Source organism: Hyaena hyaena, unplaced genomic scaffold, assembly GCF_003009895.1.
Source record: "Hyaena hyaena isolate Hyena2069 unplaced genomic scaffold, ASM300989v1 scaffold_1148, whole genome shotgun sequence".
Classification (NCBI taxonomy): domain Eukaryota; kingdom Metazoa; phylum Chordata; class Mammalia; order Carnivora; family Hyaenidae; genus Hyaena; species Hyaena hyaena.
In genome coordinates this window covers 66,579-83,839 of record NW_024081782.1, presented here as the reverse complement: position 1 = coordinate 83,839, position 17,261 = coordinate 66,579, and the positions used below count along the sequence as shown (strand labels likewise).

The window sequence follows — 17,261 nt, the reverse complement described above, 5'->3', positions numbered from 1 at the left end:
TCTAAATGATTGATTAGAAACCTGTTCATTCATTTGGTGTTTACCTAACCTCCAAAATATTGGGGGGCGGGGAGGGTATGGCGCCTGAGTGGCTCAGTCAAGATAAGTGTCTGACTTCGGCTCAGGTCATGATCTCATGGTTCCTGGGCTCGAGTCCCATATCAGGCTCTGTGCTGACAGCTCAGAGCCTGGAGCCTGCTTCTAATTCTGTGTCTCCCCCTCTCTCTGCTCTTCCCTCACTCATGGTCTATCTCTCTGTGTATCAAAAATAAATAAATATTAAAAAATAAATAAACAATAAAAAATAAGATGTTTTAAGTGAAGTTTTGACAAGTGGATTGTTTTTATTAGGGTATTTGGCTTGCACTTCCAGCCTTTAATTGCATGAACTTCTGAGCAGATTGGCCATTTAAGATTTATGCAGTTCACATCATGAAAATAAACTATTTCAAAGGGAGGGTGGGACAAAGTCCACTTGACTCCTCCTGACTCAGAGGAAATGATCACATTTGGAGAACATGAAATATTATTGGCAATGCCTGTAACCTAGGGAGGCAGCATGACAGAAGCTTCCAGCTTTTGGGTTCTTTTTGCTGATCCTTGATGAGGATTCCAGAGACACAGAACACTCTTGACACTCATGAAGGAGACAGCTCAGGACCTGAAGCCAGGCTGCCTGACGATGTTGGAAGTCACATAAATTCCCTGTGTCGCCATTTCCTTCTCTGTCACGTGGGGTGGTAACGAGTGTGCCTACCTGTCAGGGAGGTCACAAGCATAGGAGCTACTTGTTAGAATGAATATGAAGCCTCATCTCCAGCTGTCATCTTTTCTCTGTTTTGGCTGTGATTCTGGTGCTTTCACAAGCGTTGCTGTGTAAGGGTGGGGTGTGGGCTGGGCTGTGAGACAGAACCATAATGCTGAGTGGTTCCCGCACACTCACTGCCCACAGATGCCCTTTACATTTATTCCTAGCAGAATTGCAAACGACCTTGGACCTGTGTGCTGTTGAAACTGTACATGTTTAAAGCACCAGTGCCCAAAAGTATATCTTTCTCGTGTGTTGATTGGGTGGCCTGTGGCCTGCCTCGGCATTCCACCGGGTATCCCCAGGCTCATCCTAGACATTTGTTGAGTAAATATTTGTCTCCATTCTGATGGAAACCAAGTTGTAGAACTCTGGCTACAACAAGATGGGCACATTGCCCAAAAGTCACTTTGCTTTTTAAAATCTAGGAACTGTAACTCTCTATGGCTTCAATATAGAAATAATTCGGTCAGTGCATAATTAGGTCTCACTTCTGTGGGCACTTCCCATTGTACCACTGGGGCATCTTACAACTGCTTCCCACCTCTGTAAGCACTGCTTGCTATGGGCTGGGGCTGGGGATTGGACAAGTGATTTCTAGGTCACAGTCTAGCGAAGGGCAAGCCCTTTGGTGGTCCCAGCCCCTAGAGACTGAGAGGCCATGCTGGGTGGACAGTGTAGCCCTGGTCAGGGTCTCCGGGTGGTGGCCACTGCAGGATGGCAAGGAAGTTCAGGAGGACAGAAGGCCTGGGCAGTGCTTTGCAAGGCGGACACAAGCGTATTCAATCCAAATAGTTCTTGAGTTCAGAGCCAAGTCCAGGGACCAGGGTGGAGGCAACCAGGAGACCCTATAGGGCCAACTCTGGATCTCAGGGAGAATCTAGAAAGCCAGCTGACTGGAAGACCAACCAGGCAGACAGAAGCTGCGGCAGTGCTTGTGCAGGCAGGGGTGAGAAGCCCCAGTGTCGCCACTCACGGGCAGCAGTGGTTAAAAGTGTGGTTGTAAGTGGTGGGTACAAGGGGACAGGAGGCTAATTCTTGCTGTGCTAAACCAGGAGCAATGAAGGGAAGTCTGGAATTGGAACGAGGTGGGAAGTTGAAGACGTTGCTTTCTGTCCTAAAATTTTTGGGGTGAAAGCATAAGTAAATATACCCCACATGAAATTATATTGCTAGGTAGTGATGATGTGGTGATGGTGACTTAAAAAAATATTTATAATACCACAAGTTATTGTGGTGACATGCAGAAATGGCCAGGCATGATGCTACATGATTCACAACACGGTTTCACATAGTCCTCCAGGGAGATAGTGCTCTAAATGTTCCCATTTCACAGATGAGGAAATGGAGCCACAGAAAGCTTCATTTATCCAATATGACAATGCTACTCAGTGTCAGAGCTGAAATCCTCACTGCAGACTCTGATATCTGTTGACCCTTAATCTCCTCCAACACTGCTGCCCTGTAGGTCTCTGGTCCTTGAGCCTTACTATGACCCAGCTTTTCCAGGAGAACATTCCAGAAGCAGAGTGAGGGGCTGTGAATTGTGTGTAGTGCTCCCTGAACTACCTAACAGACCTCATCCACATTGTTCTTGTCTTACTGGCCCCACGGCCTCACCAGTTTGGCGCATGGGTCTTCATCTCCATACTATTTGTAACCATGGGGCATGTGCTGTATTTTTTTTATATGAGAAAGTATAAGGTTACAAATGGCTGTGCTCAGAAGACAGCGAAGATGGGCACTTCAGTCTCAGAGGCAGGCAGCACCTCTGAGCCCTCAAAGCTCCAGTAACCCTGGCCCCATCTCACTCGGAGCGTTTGCAATGATATCCCTGGCTCGCTGCCGGGTGCCTACCTTGCACCACTGTCCTCTCGGAAAGCATCCGCATCAAATGCGTCTGCAGAGATGGCTAGTTTGAAATGGGTCTGCTTCACGGCATCCCCTTTAACTGAACCTGGATTCCACTCCCGACAGCTTGAAGGGGCTCGATTTACTTTTGCCAACAGAGTAACTCAGCGTTCTCAGGTTTTTATTGTTCTTTGGCTTCTAAAATTTGTCAAAATCTTTTGGACGATGTTAAAATTAGAGACAGTGGAGAGTGTTTGGTCTCAATTCCTTGAATATGGGTGTTTTTGAAAAAAAAATTTAATGTTTATTTTTGAGATAGAGAGAGAGACAGAGCATGAACGGGGGGAGGGGCAGAGAGAGAGGAAGACCCAGAATCTGAAGCAGGCTCCAGGCTCTGAGCTGTCAGCATAAAGCCCAATGCAGGGCTCAAACCCATGAACTGTGTGATCATGACCTGAGCCGAAGTCGGATGCTTAAACGAGTGAGCCACCCAGGCACCTCTAATAAGGGTTTTTGTTTTACAGGTGGATTGAGAATGTTCTTTTGATGCACTAGGGGCTCCCCATGAGGCCTGAAGCCATTTATTGCAGAAGTAGATCATTGTAACAATCTTTGGGTGGTTTATGGACTCTAGGTCCAAACTAGGGATCTGACGGTACCTCAGCAGACTTGGGCAGGTTCGGTCTCAGTGATCAAGCTAAGACTTCCACTTTGATCAACTCTGGCTAAGAAAAGCACAAATTTGTGATGAGCAAATTTTGAGTTTCTGGCTACTTACAATCAATGGTAAGACCGGCTTTTGAAAGGCTTAAAAGAAAAAATATATATACAGATTTTCTTAAAATAACACTGAGTTGCTGTTTTCTAAGTGCTGTGACATGTAAGTTCACACAGAGGTGAAAACAACAAAGCTAGCAAGTAAGCCCTTCAGGCCTCCGAGCCTCGCAGAGAAGCTTTGTGTGGTGGGGTCTTCCTGTAGCATACTCAGTAGCACCTGAGCAGGCTGGTATTGCTGGGAATGACATTTTCTTTTCTTTCTTTCTTTCTTTTTTTTTTTTAAAGTTTATTTATTTTGAGAGTGGGGAGGGGGGTGGAAGTGGGGAAGGGGCACAGAGAGAGAGGGAGAGAATCCAGGCGCTGCACTGTCAGTGCAGAGCCCAATGTGTGGTTCAAACTCATGAACTGTGAGATCATGACCTGAGCTGAAATTAAGAGTCAGATGCTTAACCGGCTGAGCCATCCAGGCACCCCGGAAATGACATTTTCTAAGACAGGGTTTCTCAGCCTCTGCATTTTGACATTCTGGTTCTGACAGTCCTTTGGTGCGGGGACTGTCCTGCACATTACAGGATACTTTGCAGCATCTCTGGCCTCTGCTCACAAGATCCCAGTAGCACCCCTCACCCACCCAGGTGTGAGAGTCAAAACTGTCTTCAGACAATACAAAGGCCCCCAAGGAGAGTAAAATTATCTCTCCTCATCCCATCCCCTCTAAAGAATCACTGCTTTTTTTAAAAGCTTATCTATTTATTTTGAGATAGAGATGGAGAGCCAGCCAGGAAGGGGCAGAGAGACAGGGAAGAAAGATCCAAAGGGGGCCCTATGCTGACAGCAGAGTCACTGCCTAAGAGAAATGTCTCTAGAGAAGAATCCACTTACTGTTAAGGGACAAATGATAAAAAGTCATTGTTACTAGTAAGGAAACTGTGAAAGGGGATTTTTACACACAGATCTGCTTTTTAGACCAAAGTGAAATGAGGGAAGGGGAGAATTTTGTGGAACATTTTGCTTCACCTAAGGTAGTTTTTAAAAAGTGTACTTTATGTAAAGTTCTGGTAATAGTTATGATGTCACTTCCCCCCAGTCTTGACTCTTCCATTAAAAGTGAAAGACATGGTGAGGATGTGGAGAAACGGGCACCCTCCTACACTGTTGGTGGGAATGTAAACTGGTGCAGCCCCTCTGGAAAACAGTGTGGAGGTTCCTCAGGAAATGAACACTAGAACTCCCCTATGACCCAACAATAGCACTGCTAGGAATTTACCCGAGGGATACAGGAGTGCTGATGCATAGGGGCACATGGACCCCAATGTTCATAGCAGCACTCTCAACAATAGCCAAACATGGAAAGAGCCTAAGTGTCCATCAACTGACGAATGGATCTAGAAGATGGTTTATGAATACAATGGAATACTATATGACAATGAGAAAGAATGAAATCTGGCCATTTGTCACAACGTGGATGGAACTTGAGTGTGTTATGCTAAGCGAAATAAGTCAGGCAGAGAAGGACAGATACCATATGTTTGCACTCATATGTGGATCAGGAGAAACTTAACAGAGGACCATGGGGGAGGGGAAGGGGAAAAAATAGTTAAGGAGAGGGAAGGAGGCAAACCATAAGAGACTCTTAAATACTGAGAACAAACTGAGGACTGATGGGGGTGAGGGAGAGGGGAAAATAGGTGATGGGCATGGAGGAGGGCACTTGTTGGGATGAGCACTGGGTGTTATATGAAAACCAATTTGACAATAAACTATATTTAAAAAATGTAAAGAACAACAACAACAAAAAAAGTGAAAGATTACTACAGACACAAGTACACACACACACACACACACACACACACACACACCCCACTAACTGGGTTAGGAGACCAGAACTGTTCTTCATATGGATTCTCCACTAAGGAGGCTGTATTTTGAGGCGACGTAGCACACCAAGTCCTTTGGCCCTTGATGATTGTAATGAACACACAAGCACTTGCACATGGTCTTAGAACAAAAGCATTTAATAAATACATCCTGAAGCCTTTTATTTACAATCCCCAGAAGTGCTCGCAGCCTGAGGATAGGATTTATGTCAAGTGTTCTAAGTGGCACTCGCTCCCTCCTCCTGCACCCTGGAAAGAATAGCAGGCTGCCTATTGTCAGTTCTGTATTGTAAGTGCTAATTTTACTCTTTCTTCTCTCTATTGGATTGTGGAACCACTATCTATGTGGTTCCCATGAATATTTTGATTCATGTTTTAGACTAGTACCGCTCAGCAGAAATAGAATGCAAATCGCATTTATGTAATTTTCATGATACATTTCATTTAACCCAGCATCCAAAATCATTTATAGTTTATATAAAATTGAGATATTTTACCTTCTTTTTTAATATTGGTTCTCCCCAAGCTGATGTTTCTTAGACCTCAGTGCATGTCAGTTTGGAGTAGTCATGTTTCAAGTACTCACCAGTGACATGTGCCCGGTGCCCACTGTATCAGACTGCAGTTTGGACTCTATGATGATTCCCAAAGTTCCACATATTTCTCCAGCACAGAAGGTCTATAAATGATACAATGCGCTCTACTCTGCCTTAAAGAGTGGGAGTAACATGCCAGGGCATTTGTCCAACTGGAAAATCAATGGTATGAGGCTTCGATCCGTTAACTACACCATTCTGCTCTACTCCCAGAAACAAATCATTGTGACATCCATCAGACTGATTTGACTGGATTTTGTCTCTTTATCTTTGAAACAGAGTGATGCAGAGCTGTCCTTCTGGAAATGCAGATGGCAACGGTGGAGAGTACCTCAAGAAATTAGCCCCTCGCAGTACAGATAGACACCACTAGGGGGACCTCTAGTCAATGGTTGCATAGTTCCAGATTGAGCTAAATCACAATTTTATAACAATATATCTAAATCAAGACTCTTCAGTTCATAAATATGCAGTAGATTTTGGAAAGGGAAACTTTATGAGTGCAAAATTAAAATGAGCCTTTCAAATACATATCTGGCTGTGTGTTTACACAATCTCAACATGGCTTTTCTCTGAAGGGGTGTTATCCCTTTAGCTTGACAAGGAGCTGGGGTCACTGGCTGACTGACCTCACAACTCAGTCAGATTCATCAGTCTCTCTACCATCTCTATATCCTTGTTTGATTATGCACACACTTTTTCTGTTCTACTTCCTTCAAGGTACTTGAGATCATGAGGGGAAAAAGCATCTTTTCACTTAGGTTCCAAGGAGCCTAGAATGCAAATGACCCCACTCCCTCCTCCTTTTCCATTTTAAATTTATATTCAAGTGCCAAACGACAAGTTTGCCAACTGGCTCTTTTCTCCAGCTCCTAGGAGGCTCAGGGCCAAGTTGGCAGGAGACTAATGCATGAGGTCTAATGGCGTGATTTTATAATCTTGCTCTTCCCACTGAGCTTTTATCCCCTTTTCTAATTATTATATCATTTGTTGTTTGTTTAGAAGCCATCGGAACATTCTGGGAATGTAGTAGTGATGGGGGGAGTGGTAAAAATAGATATAGTCGGCTCTTCGTAGTTTGTCCTAACAATTGAATCTTTTAGATATTGACTCAGAAACTAAGTGAAATTATTCCTTCTAACAGAAGTTGATGGGGGCACGTTCTAACTGGCTTCATCTGACAGTGATATGGCTAAATTACACCATGGAAGCACCATAAAACAGTAATCACCTATGACAGAGCTTAACTGAGAAACACAGTACATATTTGCCAACTTATTAATATATTTTAGATTTTAGAAACCTCAAAAATACTTATTTGAATCTGGAACACTCACTTGAACTATGAAGATTTGTTTGGTTTTTTTTAAGACCCCAAAACTACTTGTAGTAAATAACACTATTGAGTGCCTGGGTCAAAAACGGGATATGTCCATTCTTGAAATCAGATTATGGGGCTCTATCTACCTGAACCAGCAAGAATGACAGCGTAACTGTGATATTGGGCAAGTCCTATCTGAGGAGGGCAGGGACTGGGGTTCTTAAGATTTTGCATTTTCAGTGAAAGCATAACGATTAGCATAAGGTTATATTCCAATCCCATCTTCTTTTACAGTCGTAATGAAAGATTCTCTTCAAGCCCAACCTCCTCCCTTGGAATCAATAAGCCCTCTTTGAAAACATTTCATTCAATTCCAGATTTGCCTCACTTCTCAGAGCACCGGCTGGAAGTGGAACAGTCCTATTGGCCTATTCCACTCTTGCCTTAGCTGTGCTTAACATGCAGGCGTGACTGTGCCAACAAGGGTGAGAAGACTGCAGGGCTGTGGGGTAGGCTTCACCTTCTCACCCCAAGGTGAGGCAGACTTGCTTAACCAAGGTATTGAGCAACTGTATTGCCATCATAGGGGGAAGGGGATTTGGGGGAGACAGAACAGGGAATGTTATCAAACCTGAAGCACACATAGGCTCTCAAGAGCATTTTTGGCTCTTGCAGGCAAAATGGCACAACACAGCTGCCAGAAGTAAACATGGCCATGGGATAGGGCTCAACAGGCTCTGAGATTACACCTACTTATTACCTACAGTAAAGAATAATGACTCACAACCAATACAGGACCCATCCTTCCTTTCAAAAGCATCCTTGAATATCCAGACAGAAAAAGGGAGAGTTCAGACTGGTTTTTTCAGGAGTAAACTACATGGCTTAGGCATTAAGCTTTGAGATCAACCCAAGCCCAATTACTCAGCAGCAGCGAGAACCTCACTTCATTTCCCAAATCCCTTGGCTAGTCAATATCAGTTTAGGCCATTCTAAATTTTCTTGGAATGGGAAATTGCCAATGTGGGAAGCAAGGCTACCAGGAACCTGAAGTAGTGCCAACGAGGTCACAGGACAAATACAGGGTAACAATTTCCACACTCCATGTGGGTCGCTAGAATGGACTGTCAAGAGACTAAGGGCAAAGTGCCATGACAGACTTAATGACACTGAAAATGCAGCTGTTAAGACAAGGAATGTGTTGACTACAATAACCAGGAGAAATTTTATATCCAACAGATGAGCCAACATACATCATTTGATTTTGTTTCTCAGGTTTTTATTGTGTGCATAAGTGTGCATATTGTGTGTATTTGGGGACGTGCATCCCAAAATGATTTTGATGTTTTTGCCAGTTTTCACATCTCTCTAAATCATTCAGGTGCTGACCCAAGACCATCTTCCCATAGATTTCACTGGAAATGTTATTAAGATGCCAGAAAATGTAAGTTTTAAAAATCACATTTATTGAAGTGTAATTTACATTTAGCAAAACTCACCCCTTAAATTAGGCAAATGCGAGCACCACCATAATCAAGATATAAAACACTTTCTCAAAATTCACCCATGCCCCTTTGCAACCTACCCCTCCCTGATTCTTAATAATCCATTTATCTGCTTTCTAACGAAAGGATAAAATCTAATAATTGAAATAATGTATAAAATGGGAAAATTTGTATGCATATAAAACCATATTATTAAAAATTTTTAGGGGCGCCTGGATGGCTCAGTCGGTTAAGCGTCCCACTTCAGCTCAGGTCATGATCTCACAGTTAGTGGGTTGGAGCCCCGCGTCAGGTTCTGTGCTGACAACGCAGAGCCTGGAGCCTGTTTCTGTGTCTCCCTCTCTCTCTGACAACCCCTGCTCACAACTGTCTCTCTTTCTCAGAAATAGATAAAACATTAAAAAAAATTTTTTTACGTTTATTTTTGAGAGACAGAGCATGAGTGGGGGGATGGGCAGAAGAGGAGACACAGAATCTGAAGCAAGTTCGGAGCTGTCAGCACAGAACCACGAACTGTGAGATCATAACCTGAGCTGAAGTTAAGACGCTTAACCAACTGAACCATCTAGGCACCCCTAAAACTATATTTTTAAATGGATGCTTTGAAACCTATCTTTAGGGCAGTCAAGGAATAGGACTTAAAAATAACCTTTGCAAAATTAAGATAAAACTGACAATGTTGTCAAGATAGTTGTAGAATAGTCTAGTTACTATGTCAAGCTTCAGGCTAGGGCTGGTGGGTAGAAAAGACTAAATAATAGAATGGAATTCTACAAAATTCTCTATGGGGCTAACAGATATATGTTCTTACAGATATATGGCACCTTCTCAAAGTTCACCCCTGCTACTACCATGAAAGGGACAAAGAGAGCAAAAGCCTCTATTCAATCACTGTATGTTCAAATACACTTTAGCTACTTGAAAAGCTTCTTTCAAACACCACAGTTGTCTTTCCAGTACCAGACCTGTAAAAGAAGTATCACAGCAGGTAATTAGATCGGCAATTATGAAATAAGATGTGCTTTTACGAAAATAAACAGTGGTTTCTAGACCATGTTTACAAAAGGTATGCAGCAGGTAAGTTAATAGAATTCCCCAACATACTATGCATTGTCAACTCGCTTAGTAATGTTCTGATATAAAAGTGAATTTTTAACTCAAACCCTATCTTTTTAAAACTCAACATGGCCACTATAGGGAAAGATATTTTGAAAGATTAAACCCATTAAAAAGAACCTTTTCTTGGCATAATAAAGTATTGCCTATTTACTACAGGCTTTCCCCCCTTCCTATCTAAAAGGTACTTTCTAAAGGGAGGAGGGATGTGACTGCATGTAACCAATTCCTATTAAGTTGGCCTCAGGTAAATCCTTTAACCCATCAGAAGTATATCCAATCAGATTAAGAGTTCTCATCCTTGGCCAAGAATTCGATTCAGCTATTTAATAACAAATTCTCTCCTTTTGGTCCATACCTGAAGTTCATCAGCATCTTGAACTGGACTGTGCCTGATAGAAAAGTGAGAAGAACAACGTTAAGAGTTATCATTGAACTCTTTATGATTTGGGAGGTTTTTTTGTTATGCAAAGAGTATCTTTTTATTGTGGTCACCTACTAGCTACCTTTGATGACTCAACAGCTACCTTTGAATAAATTTCACCTAAAAAGTCTACATTCTCCAAATGTCCTCACACTTGGGAAATCTCCTTGGTACTTTCCAGCCAGGAGTAAAATGAACAGTGAATTAAGTTTCTGTGGTCTAGGATTCCATATAACATAATGTCAGCAGCCACGACCTGTCCAACTTGATCTGTTACATTAGCATGGAATAGTATCAATTTTGGGGGGAAAAAAGCCAAAATGTTACTGGCAACAGTTTATACCTAGGAAACACTGAAACAAGCCCTAACCAGAGTTAAAAACCCAACGGAAGCCTGAAACTTGTTGACACAAAGGCAGAGCCCAGCAAGTTGAGAACAGTCCTCGGCACTTGCTCAGTGTCCACGATCCTTAAATAGAAGCTGGCTCAAGCTGCCGCTTCCTTGTCATGGTGCCCGGCTCCCTCAGCCCGTGTGTCTCTCTCACATGGGAATGTTGGAACAGTTTGGCTCAAGAGAAACCCCCAACACATAAATCAATTATAAAACAAAGTCTGACCATTGCATTTCACCGTTTTGCAGGGCTGGTCACCAGACTGAGGGACTCAGGGCAAGAAACCTGTCCCTGTGCTCTGGGCTAATAGATATGGCTGGAAAGGGGGTGCCTATAGCACAGCTTGCAAATGCTACTCCCCCCCCTCCCCTTTAAAAGCACGATACACTGGATGTCCCATTCAGTTTCCTAGTCAGTAAAATTAGACATTTCCTAATAAGTAAAAACTAATGGCAAACATGTAACCCCCACAAGCTTCCCATTTCAAGAGATTCACTAAGTGATACTTAGGATACAAGGATTCCTTCATTCATTCAACTCTAAATTCAGATCTTTACAAATTTTACTAAATCGGGAGAACAACCCTTTCTACAGCATGGGTGCCAGCGTCTTGGAGGACACAAATCAGAATCCCAATGGTTCAGGTTTTTTCCCCCTCAGGCTTCACGCCCTGAAAATGTCGGAAGAGGGTCCTGTACTGCGTAAGGTACTGGTCGCTCCTGAAAAGGTTAATCTAGGGCAGAAAATTGCAGGCAGGGCTCACAGCAGGTATCAGCTCCCGCAAGACGAACCCCCAGAGCTTTTAAAAAGCCGAACTACCCTGCAAAGTGGCAACTGAAAGGCATTTGCGCGGAGTGGCTGTCAGAGCGACGTTGCCTCCGTTTGTTGCTAGCACAGTAATTAAGCTGCTCCGCACGCGAAGTTAAAGCGCTCAGATCCACGAGCTCGCTCATTTTCCAAGCTGGTTCTGTCGAGGTCGTGGCAACACCGCGCAGGCGGGAGCCCCGAGTGCGCCAAGAACACCGACCCCGACCAAGCTGGGCGCCCCCGCCCCGCAGCTGCATTCTCGGAATGTTATTTTTTCTTTGAAAACGGCACCTGAAGCCTTGTGTGGCTTGGAGCCCTTGAGCGTCGAGGCCACAGGCACCAGAGACGAGGCGACTGGGGGCGCGGTGGGGCGGGGGGCCGGGGGCAGGCGCCACATGGGGGCTTCCCCGGAACTAAGGTTTCGGGGCTCCACGCGGCCGTCCTCAGCCGACCACGGCCCTCTCGGGGGTGCTCCTTCTCCAGAGGGGGCGCCAAGTTGAGGCCGAACCCGGGTCACGGACGCCCGGGTGGGGCGAGCACGCGGACACGGAAGGGCGCGTGCAGCCAGTCCCCCCGGAGAGAGACCCCCCCCACACACCACGTGGCCGGCCCCGGCGTCGGGCTGGTTGGAAAAGACTTACCGAGTCGCACGCCGCAACGGAAAAGGGAGGGTGCTGGAAAGACCAAAGTTAAAAGGGGCCTGGGAGGTCGGCACCCTACGACAACCAACCAAAAAGTTACCCCCAGCGCCCCTCCCGGCCTAGTACCCGCCCCACCTGCGGAGCCCAGAGGCTCCCGCGCGCCCCCTGCCGGCGACCTACGTTCCCCAGCTCTGGCCTCGGAGACAGCCGCCTCGGCGCGCTTGCCTGAACACCTCTCTGCGTGGGTGTTCATTTACCACACGCTGCAGGTTTGATGAAGCTCCTGGCATCAAATCAAATAATGTTAGGTATGTAACCGCCCCCACTGCCCCGAATTCCGTGCCTTCCCCCTGGGTGGTCTGCAAGCCAAGAAGCACTGCTGGACAGGACAGGCAGTCCTCAGCCTTGTGCTTACTTGTAGTTTGTTTTTCTAATTTTGAGATTTGAGGCGTCCTAAACTGGGGTACTTGAGATTATTTTGGCTGGAGGGACTGTTTAGTGTGACAAGTATTTTTTGAGTGCTGACTGCCAGGCAATGTGTTTGGTGCTGGGGGTGTAAAGTGGAATGAGAAACTGCACCTGCCCTCAGGAAACATAAAGCGAGGTGCAGCTGTGGATAGAAGCCCGCACAGTGTGCGGAGGGCACAGCACCAACCACTGAGCCCAGCCTGCTAAGGGGTCAGGGAGGGCACCTTGGAGGAGGTACCAATGGTGCCTCTAGCATTACCAGCAGGAAGCTGACTGCACATCAAATATTGGAGACTATTTGGTAAAAAGCAAAGAGGCCAAGAGACTTGAAGAGGAATTGTAGAGTAGAAGGGACTTTATAGGTAAGCTAGAATTTTCTCTCGTGGAGTAGACCCAGCCTTAGGATGTTCTCCAAAAGCAGAGTTGTCATGATGGTGGAATGTAAGCTCCATAAGGACTCTGTTTCCTTCTCTAGTGGCTCCTCAGAACTCAGCATAGTGCCTGGAATATACTTGGGTCTGGGGAAATTACTCCAGGAGAAGATATTCACCATTTATCCCCCAAAGCAGTTGAGTATTCATGCTATCAAGCTTGAAGGCTCATTACGGTGGTAGTGATGGGGTCTTATCCCAGGCTGTAACTTTCCTGTGTGGCCTTGAGTGTGAATTTATCTCCTCATTCCCAGTACATGGCCTAGGGTGTGGTGCGCTGTAAGGGCTTGATAAAACACACTGGCTTTCTTTTCCTGGCATGTATTTGGTCTGCCTTTCACACACACTTCTAGATGAAGGCATCCTGGGGCCTCAGGAGGTGTTGGGTATTTCTCTGGCTAGTTTTGCTGCTGCTAGAGGGAAACCTTATCCCCATGTTTCTCTGTGGAGGAATTTCTGCTGGATAATGCCTCAACCCTCTGCCTATCCTTCCCTCATTCCCTTTCAGGAGAGGAAGGAATCTCAGTAAAATCTAGTGTTAATATGAATTTTGAGAGCATGCAAACCAGCATAGGCTTGTTAACGTTCATTCTCCACCTGCCCCCAGTTCTCAATGGAACAGGCTAAGATTCTTATCTTCTCTGATGGGAGGGGAAATGGAGGCATAAGAAATGACCACCTGGAAGCCATTGAGGGTTTTCTTGGTTCAGTATACAATCATCTGGGTACATTGAAAGTGTCATTACCTTTACCTCTGTCCTCTTTTGATAGTCCTAACTAAATGAAAGGTAGTATTTCTCTTTAACTATGCAGTAACATGATTCTGCATTTTACTCATTTCAAATTTTTGGCTCCCAAGTATGTCATGACAGAAATATCCAGCAGCTCATCTTCCTCAACAAAGAGCAAATCCATTAGAAGGCTATAAACTGAGGATTCATGTTTTTTCTTCCCTCACTGCCCAGAATCAGTTGTAAGGCAATGGTGACTCAAGGTCTAGACTGGGACCCAGTGCAGAAAAGACTAAACTCTGAAGACATAATATTATCAGTAGTAAAGCTAACACTTTACTATTTCAATTTCTATGGTCTGTTTTACTCTGTGTTGGTTTGGGATACAGAAGGGGCAGAAAGCACCTTATTAATTACCCTCCTCAAACCCTGTAGTTGCCTGATCCTTATGCCCAGGAGATCCCAAGTCTCACTAGTTTGCAATGAACTGACATCAGACACAGATCTAGGGCATTTGTTTTTACAAATTAATTGGCCCATTCATTTACTTTTGTCTGTGTGTTGAATGCACATTTTATTGTGTTGTTGTCGTGGAGAGTCAGACAGAAGATAAAGCAATTGCAGATTATTTATAATTTAAATGATCACTCCAGTGGGGTAATATTTTAATTGGTGTCATTGGGCCAATTGCCACATGCAGGTCTCTGCCTAGCAGCCTGCCTTTTCCAAGCAGCTGTAGGCTGTTGTGAAGACAAGAGAGAATGTCTGCCCCCTCACTGATGTTTATTGGTTTCATCTGCTTAAATACGTGTGGCTGATTTTGGCAATTAAAAGGTGTACTTGTACATGTCCTGGAAGCACTGGGATATGGATGCACTTGTTTCTTTCCCCACATGGGTGAAAAACAGGCTATCTTTTTTAAAAATCCCCTTTTAGGCTGTAAGTGACATGCAGAAGAATGAAACTGGACCACTTTTTTTTTTTTTTTTTTTCTGGGAGAGAGAGAGAGACAGCATGAGCAGGGGAGGGTCAGAGAGACAGGGAGATACAGACTCTGAAATAGGCTCTAGGCTCTGAGCTGGCAGTCAGCACAGAGCCCGACGTGGGGCTCAAACCCACGAACTGCGGGATCATGACCTAAGTGAAAGTCGGACGCTTAACTGACTAAGCCACCCAGGCGCCCCGAAACTGGACCACTTTCTTATGTCATACACAAAAATAAATTCAATTTGGATGAAAGACCTAAATGTGAGACATGAAACCATCAGAATCCTAGAGGAGAACACAGGCATCAACTTCTTGGAATCTGGCCATAGCACTGCTCACTAGACATGTCTCTGGAGGCAAGGGAGACAAAAACAAAAATGAAACATTGGGACTTCATCCAGATAAAACTTCTGCACAGTGAAGGAAATAATTAATGAAACTAAAAGGCAATCTACAGAATGAGAGAAGATATTTACAAATGACATATCTGGTAAAGGGCTAATATCCAAAATCTGTAAAGAACTTATCAAACTCAACACACTCAAAATAAATAATCTAGTTAAGAAATGGGCAGAAGACATGAACAGACATTTCTCCAAAGATGATATCCATATGGCTAACAGACACACGAAAAGATGCTCAACATCACTCATCATTAAGGAAATAGAAAATCAAAACAACAATGAGTTACCTCATACATGTCAGAATGGCTAAAATTAACAACTCAGGAAAGAGCAGATGTTGATTGGCAAGGATGCAGAGAAAGGAGAACCCTCTTGCACTGTGGTAGGAATGCAAACTGGTGCAGGCACTGTGGAAAACAGTATGGATGTTCCTCAAAAAGTGAAAAATAGAATTACACTGTGACCCAGCAATTGCACTACTAGGTATTTATCCAAAGGATACAAAAATACTGATTTAAAGGGACACATGCACCCTGATGTTTATAGTAGCGCTATCAACAATAGCCAAATCATGGAAAGAGCCCAAATGTCTATCAACTGATGAATGGGTAAAAAAGATGTGGTGTGTGTGTGTGTACACACACACACACACATACACAATGAAATATTACTCAGCCATCAAAAAGAATCTTGCAAGAAATCTTGCAATTTACAACAGCATGGTTAAAAGTAGAATGCCTTATGCTAAGTGACATAAATCAGCCAGAAAAGCAAATATTATATGATTTCACTAATAGGTGGAATTTAAGATACAAAACAGATGAACATAGGGGAAAGGACAGAAAAATAAGATAAAAACAGAGAGGGAGGCAAACCATAAGAGACTTATCAATAAAGAACAAACTGGAAGTTTCTGGAGGGGAGATAGGTAGGGGGATGGGCCAGATGGGTGATGGGCAGTAAGGAGGGCACTTGTTGGGATGAACACTGGGTGTTATATGTAAGTGATGAATCACTAAATTGTATTCCTGCAACCAATACTACACTACATGTTAACGAACTTGAATTTAAATAAAATCTTGGAAACAAAATCCTCTTTCAGGTGTGTTATTTAGAAACTTTGGTATTGTTCACCCTACTTCTAGGAAGTACATGAATAAAGGTATAAAATAGAGTTCTACTTGTTTACATATCAATATATCCAATGTATTGCCTTTATTGCGAAGAATGATCTGGTTTGTTGTAAAGCAAAGAAAATAAAAACATTCTTTAACTCCACATACTTCTACAGTTCTTTGTTTCTCTTTATAGTGCAACTCCTCAAAAGTGTTGTCACATTTGTCTTTAATTTCTCTCCTTCATTCATTTCTCAGTCTATATTGGTCAGCCTCTGAGATGGTCTCCAATTGCCTCATCTCCTGTTACTCGTTTCCTTGTGTAGTCCCCCCCTTCAGTGTGGCCTGGACCTGGTGAATTCCTTCCATTGAATAGATTTGAGCATAAGTTATAAGTTGGCATGTGGAAAGATGCCCCACACCATATGTCATTAGGGAATTGCAAATTAAAACAATGAGATACTATTATGTATCTACTGGAATAGCTAAATTCCAGACTGACAATATAAAATGTTGGTGAGGATATAGAATGTCAGGAACTCTCATTCACTACTGGTGGAAATACTAAATGGTATAGCCATTTTGGAAGACAGTTGGGTGGTCCTTACAAAACTAAACATACTCTTACCATATGATCCAGCAATCATACTTGGTATTTACCAAAAGGAGCTGAAAAAATTTATATACACAAAATAACCTGTACATGGGTGTTTATCATAGCTTTATTCATAATTGCCAAAGCTTGGCAGCAACCAAGATGTCTTTGAACAGGTGAATGGAATGTGGTACATCCAGACAATGGAATATAATTCTACACTAAAAAGAAATGAACTATCAAGCCATGAAAAGACATGGAAGAAACTTAAATGCCAATCTGAAAAGTTTATGTACTATAGCATTCCAACTATATGACATTTTGGAAAAGGCAGAACTATGGAGGCTGTGGACAGATCAATGGGTGCCAGTGGTTTGGAGGAGGGAGGATGAATAGGTGGAGCACAGTGGATTCT

General features: G+C 43.7%; 1 non-coding gene across 1 annotated transcript; it reads right to left on the bottom strand.

The window, feature by feature from the left end:
• Positions 1-10,089: 10,089 nt before the first annotated feature.
• LOC120224284 lies at positions 10,090-10,159 on the bottom strand. The gene has a single exon (XR_005526524.1). It is a non-coding gene; the product is annotated as a small nucleolar RNA SNORD93 (small nucleolar RNA).
• Positions 10,160-17,261: the final 7,102 nt, after the last annotated feature.